Source organism: Nycticebus coucang, chromosome 12, assembly GCF_027406575.1.
Source record: "Nycticebus coucang isolate mNycCou1 chromosome 12, mNycCou1.pri, whole genome shotgun sequence".
In the NCBI taxonomy this organism is placed as follows: Eukaryota; Metazoa; Chordata; class Mammalia; order Primates; family Lorisidae; genus Nycticebus; species Nycticebus coucang.
In genome coordinates this window covers 12,452,896-12,461,375 of record NC_069791.1, presented here as the reverse complement: position 1 = coordinate 12,461,375, position 8,480 = coordinate 12,452,896, and the positions used below count along the sequence as shown (strand labels likewise).

Below are 8,480 nucleotides of genomic sequence, written 5' to 3'. Positions count from 1 at the left end.
TTGGGTTATAGTCTTCATGTGAAAGCTATAATTTAGCTTCATAGTAGGGCTGAGTACATTGGATACTTTTTCTTCCATTCCTGAGATACTTTGCTAAGAAGAATATGTTCCAGCTCAGAAAAAAAATATTAATCAATTCACCGAGTATTAATTTATTTAAAAATTTTTCCATTTACAATTTAAAAAATTACTTCAAGAAATTATCCACAATCCCTTTCATTAGTATGGTCTGTCAAATGCGGTTGCCTGCTAAGAGAGAACATATTACATGATTCCACATATATAAACTCTAGAAAATGCAGCTATTCCGAGTTGACAGAGAGCACATCAGTGATTTCCTGGGTAGGCGTGAGGGCCAGAGGGGGAGATGGCAAGGGAACAGGAAGAAACTTCTGGGGATGATGAATATGTTTACTATCTTGAATGTGATGGTAGTCTACAATTGCATACTCAAGTCAAAATTTATGAAGTTTTGTAAAAGCTGAGCATGTATTCATAATTTACATGTGCTCGCTTCGGCAGCACATATACTAAAATTGGAACGATACAGAGAAGATTAGCATGGCCCCTGCGCAAGGATGACATGCAAATTCGTGAAGCATTCCATATTTAAAAAAAAAAATAAAAAAAAATAAAAAATAATAATTTACGCATAGGAGAAGTAATGCTGCCTTAAAAGTAAAAACAGAATACCGATTTCCCTACAGCTCAGGGAAACATATTGCCTTCCACAGATCAAGAGGGAAGCTGCTCTACTAGACCATGAGCTTTCCAAGGGCAGAGGCTGGGTGTTACTGGCCCTTTAGTCCCTAGCATTTAGTGTAGTGGCAGGCATATAGGTCCTCAGTAAACCAGATGTTCCTTTGAGGGTTTACAGAGTACATAGAATCCAAATGTTTAAGTAGCTTGCTAAATATTAAGCAAATTGCCTTCACTGGAAGGACCCTGCTGAGAACCTTTTATAGATGTTTCTGTTCTCAAGGGTTCTAATTTTGCATTTAACTACAAAAATGGGAGGAAATGGGGAGGTGCCTGTAGTTCAGTGGGTAGGGCACCGGCCACATATGCCAAGACTGGAGGGTTTGAAGCCGGCCCAGACCAGTTAAAACAACAATGAGAACTGCAACCAAAAAATAGCCTGGTTTAATGGCAGGGACCTGTCGCCCCAGCCACTTGGGAGGCTGAGGCAAGAGAATCGCTTAAGTCCAAGAGTTTGAGGCTGCTGAGAGCTGTGACGCCATGACAGCTTGAGACTCTGTCTCAAAAAAAAGGTACGAAATGACACTGGTCTGCTAATCTGAGTTCTTCTGATATCAACGAACTTTGTGAGTCTCCAGGGCTACTCACAAGAGTTTCTGAGAGACCTGATAAGAAGATCATCTGTGGGCGGCGCCTCTGGCTCAGTTGGTAAGGCGCAGGCCCCATATACCGAGGGTGGCGGGTTCAAACCCGGCCCCGGCTGAACTGCAACCAAAAAATAGCTGGGCGTTGTGGCGGGCGCCTGTAGTCCCAGCTGCTCGGGAGGCTGAGGCAAGAGAATCGCTTAAGCCCAGGAGTTGGAGGTTGCTGTGAGCCGTGTGATGCCATGGCACTCTACCCGAGGGCGGTACAGTGAGACTCTATGTCTCTACAAAAAAAAAAAAAAAAGGAAGATCATCTGTGATAACAGCAAACTTTTAAAGATGAATAGTTGCAGGTTGTAGCTGTGCTTAAAATTGCAATCTTGTTAATATATGCAGATGGAAAAATAAATGTAATAGACTTTTTTTCACACCTCACATCTATTCACCCTCCACAGGTGAGCTTCCCTCTCACTTGCATGCCCCCCCAATTAAAGCCATCAGATGCTAACTCCCTCAAACCTTTCTCCTCTTGGCCTCTAAACTTTATCATGACCATACAGCCTTTCCTCCAAGCCTCTTATATTTATTAGAGGAATATGTTGCCTTACTATTTTTAGACCAACCTCTCCACTTCTGTTCTGACTCCATCTCCTTCTTTCCTCCTCCTGTCCTTGACCTGGGTTCTCATTTCCTCACCCAAAATAAGCTTTCTTTGCATCGCTTTTCCCTGAAATTTCAATTCCTTTTCACTCTTCAACCCAAAATCTTCCTTCCGAAGCATTCTTTATCTCAGTTCAGGGAGTCACCATCTACCCTGTGTCTCAGGCTAAAAACTTTGCAATTATCCTTAACTCCCTGTCCCTTCCAAGTCCCTCACTCAGGCACATGACCAACTGAACTGCACTTCAGAAATATCTCCTGAATACACTTGACCTGTCTGCTGCTTTGGCTCAGACTTGGATCATCATTTCCCTCAACTATTGCAACAGCCGCCATACTCTACACCACCACCGCCACCAGAATCATCTTTCTAAAAGATGAATCTGATTGGGTCACTCATCTGCCCACACTTGAGTGTTCTACACAAGTGTAGGTAATCCTTTTTGCCGGCTGAAATACTTATATTGTGTTTGCTATTTTCACCTTCTAAGTCCTTTTTTTCTTTCTGTTTTGTTCACTCCTGTATCTCAAGCACTTTCAGCAGTGACTGATTATGTGCTTGTGCTTGGTAAATAGTATTTGTTGAATGAGTAAGTACATTTTATTATCCTCTGACATTTCACACATATAAAAGAAGAAAGCTTAAATATAAGGACAAATATACCTGCCACCTAGCTTAAGAAATATTACAGATAATCATTAATATTAGTGAAGTCTCCTTTGAGTCCCTATCTGATTATATCCCTTTTCTTTCTCTCTGGAGGAAACCTCTACTCCAAACTTTGCATTTATCATTCCTTTCATTTCATTATAATTACCACATATAGATTCTTTAATAATACATTATTTCATTTTTTTTTTTTTGTAGAGACAGAGTCTCACGTTATGGCCCTTGGTAGAGTGCCGTGGCCTCACACAGCTCACAGCAACCTCCAACTCCTGGGCTTAAGCGATTCACCTGCCTCAGCCTCCCGAGTAGCTGGGACTACAGGCGCCCACCACAACGCTCAGCTATTTTTTGGTTGCAGTTCAGCTGGGGCCGGGTTTGAACCCGCCACCCTCGGTATATGGGGCCGGGGCCTTACTGACTGAGCCACAGGCGCCGCCCCCATTATTTCATTTTTAACGTGTTTTAACTTTTGTAACAATTGTTTGGACTTGCTTTTTTCTCCCAACATGATGTTTATGATATTATTCCTATTGGTACATATAAGCAATATACCTCATCTAGCTTTAATTCATTTTTGTTGATGTATTATAGTAAAATAAATAAATATACCACAATTTATTTAGCTATTCTCCTGTCAATAAATAGTCCAGTTGTTTTCAAGTCTTCGTTTGTTTGTTTTTATAAACAATACTGTTCCAAATATTGTTGTGCCTGTAGTCTCAGCTACTTGGGAGGTTGAGGCAAGGGGATCATCTGAGCCCAAGAGTTTGAGATTGTTGTGAGCTATGATGACACCACGACACTCTACCCAGGGTGGCAGAGTGAGACTCTGTCTCAAAAAAAAAAAAAAAAAAAGAATGCATGTGCAAAACTTTCTCTAGGATATACATTTAAGAATAGAACTACTGGCCATAGATAACAGCATACTCAATGGTAAAAAGTTGACAGCTTTCTCTCTAAGAGCAGGAGCAAAGCAATGATGCCCGCTCTCACCACTTCTATTCAACATAGTAGTGGAAGTTCTGGCCAGAGCAATCAAGCAAGAAGAAGAAATAAAAGGTCAAATAATCTTTGACCTAGGTGGGCATGCACACAATGGGGAAAGGATCATCTCTTCAACAAATGGTGTTGGGAAAACTGGACATCCAGGTACAAAATAATGAAACTGGACCATTCCCTTACTCCATTACAAAAAATTAACTCAAAACGGGTTAAAGATCCAAACATGAGGCCAGAAACAATAAAATTCCTAAAAGAAAACAAACATGGGGGAATTCTTCATAACATTAGATTTGACAATGATTTCTTAGATGTGACACCAACAGCACAGACAACAAAAGGAGAAATAGACAAGTGACACTACACCAAAGTTGGAAACTTCTGCACAGCAAAGGAAACAATCAACAAAGACGAAAAACAACCAAAGGAATGGAAGAAAATATTTGCAAGCCAGATGTTTGATAAGGGGTTAAAATCCAGAATATATAAAGAACTTCCGAGCGGCGCCTGTGGCTCAGTGAGCAGGGCGCCAGCCCCATATACCAAGGGTGGCAGGTTCAAACCCAGCCCCGGCCAAACTGCAACAAAAAAATAGCCGGGCGTTGTGGCGGGCGCCTGTAGTCCCAGCTGCTCGGGAGGCTGAGGCAAGAGAATAACCTAAGCCCAAGAGCTAGAGGTTGCTGTGAGCCGTGTGACGCCACGGCACTCTACCGAGGGCGGTACAGTGAGACTCTGTCTCTACAAAAAAAAAAAAAAGAACTTCCAACAACTCAACAACAATAAAAAATACAATTAGAAAATGGGTAAACGAATTGAATAGACATTTCTGCAAAGAAGATATACAAATGGCCAGGAAGTATATAAAGAGATATTGATCATCAGAGAAAGAAGGGAGGAGGAAGGGCATTTGGCGGTATCTCACCAAACGTGTACAACGCAAGGGTGTTCAGTACCCTTGGGTGAGGGCTCTTCTACAACTTGAACTTTACCTTGGAAGTGAGAACAATGTAACCTCAAAATTTGTACCCTCATATTAATTTGAAATAAAAAAAAGAATGAGATGCAAGAGAAACTGAAAGCCAATACAAAAAAAATCAGAAAATTAAAAAATAAAATAAAATAAAAATTTGCCAGGGCAGCACCTGTGGCTCAAAGGAGTAGGGCACCGGCCCTATATGCTGGAGGTGGCAGATTCAAACCCAGCCCTGGCCAGAAACTGCAAATAAATAAATAAATATTTGCCAATGTAACAGAGTATTCTAATTTGCCTTTTTATTGATTACTGGAGGATCTGAGCCCCTTTTTGGATCTTTATTGGCTATTTGGATTTCCAGTGAAGTGAAGGACATCATGTCTTTTGCACAGTTTTCTATTGTCCTGCTTGTCTTTTTCTTACTGATTTTAAAATTGACTCTTTGTATGTTTTGTGTTCAAATCCCTCATGAGTCACTGAGTAGCAAATATCTTCCAGTTTATGAATTGTCTTGCCATTTTGTAAATAGATCCTTTAAAGAAAACAACTTTTTAATGTAGTCACATTTACCCATCTCTTTTATTATGATTTCTATCTTATTCTTATCTCCCTACTCTGAGATCATAAAGATATTCTGTTTTCTCCTAAAAAATCAAAGTTGATTTTGGAAGAAGTGCAAGAACTGGCGGTGAGAATTCAGGAGAGGCTGCTTCCCTCCTTATTCCCTTATCCTTCACCTGGAAGATTCTATTTAGCAGAAACAAAACACAAGAGAAGATGGGGGGCCAGGCGCAGTGGCTCATGCCTGTAATCCCAGCACTCTGGGAGGCCAAGACAGGTGGCTTGCATGAGCTCACGAATTCAAGACCAGACTGAGCAATAAGAGCAAGACCCGGTCCTTAAAATTAGCTGAGCATTGTGATGGGCGCCTGTAGTCCCAGCTAATTGGGAGGCTGAAGCAAGAGGATCACTTGAGCCCAAGAGTTTGAGGTTGCTATGAGCTGTGATGCCATGAAACTCTACCAAGGGTGACAAAGTGAGACTCTGTCTCAAAAAGAGAGAGAGAGAGAGAGAGAGAGAGAGAATATGGCCACAACCACAGTGGAAAGGATAAAAGGTAAAGCACTGAGAGACTGAGAGTCTTGGACTCAGGACCAAGAAGTATGTGGATTCACTTTCCCTGGAGCCTTTGAAAGTTGGTCTATGATGGCTTTGAAGGAGAAGGAGAACTCTAGAGATGACCTCTGGATTTCCATGGAGGGCATTTTTGAGTTTGAGAGTTGGATCAGCTGAGGAGTCCTTCCCATGTTTCTTTTTTTTTTTTTTTTTGTAGAGACAGAGTCTCACTTTATGGCCCTCGGTAGAGTGCCGTGGCCTCACACAGCTCACAGCAACCTCCAACTCCTGGGCTTAAGCGATTCTCTTGCCTCAGCCTCCCAAGCAGCTGGGACTACAGGCGCCCACCACAACGCCCGGCTATTTTTTGGTTGCCGTTTGGCCGGGGCTGGGTTTGAACCCGGCACCCGCGGCATATGGGGCCGGCACCTCACCGACCGAGCCACAGGCGTCGCCCCTTCCCATGTTTCTTAACTGAAGGTGACCGCCCCAAAGAGGAGGAATTTTCAGGAGCCAGTGGAAGTGTGGGGAGAAGGAAGAGACCAAAAGCCTGTCCTCTAGAGCAGAGCAGAGGAGGAGAGGGACGCTGCCGAGGGACAGACTGGCAGAGTGGGGATCATGGTCCTCCCGGCTCCTCCAGAGGGACAGCACCATCAATCTTTAGTTTTTCATCCTGAGCAGGTGAAGGGGAGCAAGAGAGGAAGGACAATGCAGTGTAAATTATTACGCGGCCCGTGGCTTTCTGAGTACAGCCAGTAAAAGAGATTTATGGAGTGAAAATTAGAGCATAGGGTTCTAGAAAGGGCTCGCATTACCTTCAGGCACGCTTACCAACAGGGTCTGTGCGTGTGAGCGCGTTTGTGCCGCTCCCCACCGTATGTGCCTACGCTCCGTCCACCCCACAGACACGGCGCGTGTGCAGCAGTGTGCAGAGCCCTGTCCGCGTACTTTTCAGAAGCATCTCTTTTCTTTCCACACAGACTCCAGGCTAGACCCAATCACTGCTGTGGGTTTCGTTCAGGTTGCCGTCAAAGTGGTGAAGACTTGCAGATGTCTGCACCAAAGATTTTAGATTGAATATGTTTTAGTTAGGGATTGTTTTATGTTTCTTTTTTAAACGGTGCAATGCCTTCTTCAATTTGCTTCTGTTCTGTGTTATGTTTTTCACGTTGATCTATGTGGTTATAGAAAGCTCTAATTTATTCATTTTAACTGCTTTCTAGTAGTATGGTATTCCAGTGTAAATGATTGTTCCTGATGAAGGACATGAGGAAGTGAGGGCTTTGTGCAGGTTATTCCGCTAACTCCATGTAAGAGGGAGTCCAGCTTTGATTGACCAGACACGGGGAGAACAGGGAGACTGTGCTGTGGGACAGATGCAAAAGGTGACTCCCGGAAACTTCAGCTAAAAAATTAGAACTGTACCTGCAAAGACCAGACCGTCTGAACCTGGGGTAAGGTGTACCTGTCTCCCAGCGCCTCTCTCTTTCCAACTTCATGGGAGTTGGGTGCATCCAGGGGATAGGGGAAGAGAGACCTTTGATCTCATGCTGTTGGGTGCTCTAATGAGGAAGACTGCTGCCATGTCTGAGTTTCTCCAAAATTCACTCACAGGCTTGAACACGAAGACTTCTGAGCCAAACCCATGGCCAAGTCCTGGCTGGTTTGAAAAAGCCTCTTGGCGGGTGGCACCTGTGGCTCAGTTGGTAAGGTGCTGGCCCCATATACCGAGGGTGGCGGGTTCAAACCCAGCCCGGCCAAACTGCAACCAAAAAATAGCCGGGTTTGTGGCGGGCGCCTGTAGTCCCAGCTGCTTGGGAGGCTGAGGCAAGAGAATCGCTTAAGCCCAGGAGTTGGAGGTTGCTGTGAGCTGTGTGAGGCCACGGCATTCTACTGAGGGCCATAAAGTGAGACTCTGTCTCTACAAAAAAAAAAAAAGAAAAAGAAAAAAAGAAAAAGCCTCTTGGATAAACTGAGACAGGGAAAAGGAAGATTTGGGCTGTTGAGGGAGCAACTCAGCCATCCTCTCGCCTAGAGTTAGCTCTTAATCACCCCACACTGATTATGACCACTCTTTCCTGAAAAGCCATCCCTTTTTCATTTGATTAAGGGTTGGGAAGTTTCTTTGGATGTCTAACTTCAGTCCCTCATGCTTCAGTCGTAATAACATCTAGGACATGAGGGCAGAAGATGTTAATAAATTCAAAAGTAATTACAGAGTCATCACACAGCTTCAGATAGAATATCAGCTGTATTTGTATTTTTTTTTCCATATATTGGGTTGAACCATGTACATCTGCTGGTATATTTACCACTCTGGCCTACAAAATGACAATCCTGTAAGTTTTAGCTGAATAGTAGGAGCCTACAGTGTGCCTTGTATGGTAGCTCACACCTGCAATCCCACACTTGAGGAGCCTGTGGGAGGATCACTTGAGCCAGGAGTTCAAGACCAGCCTGAGCAACATAGCAAGACTTCCATCTCTACAAAAAATTTAAAAATTAGCCAGGTGTGGTGGTGTGTACCTATAGTTCCAGCTACTTGGGAGACTGAAGCTTGAGGATTACTTGAGCTCGGGACTTTGAGGCTGCTGTGTACTGTGGTCGCACCACTGCACTCCAGCTTACGTGACACAGCAAGACTCTGAGTGAAAAGAAAGAAAAGAACCTCCAAAGTGCTTAATAAGACTAGGAGGCAATTGATGTAGTGGTCAAAAAC

General features: G+C 43.5%; 1 non-coding gene across 1 annotated transcript; it reads left to right on the top strand.

Moving 5' to 3' along the window:
- The first annotated feature begins 506 nt into the window (after positions 1-506).
- Positions 507-613, top strand: LOC128562841 (U6 spliceosomal RNA). Its single transcript, XR_008373541.1, has one exon. It is a non-coding gene; the product is annotated as a U6 spliceosomal RNA (small nuclear RNA).
- Positions 614-8,480: the final 7,867 nt, after the last annotated feature.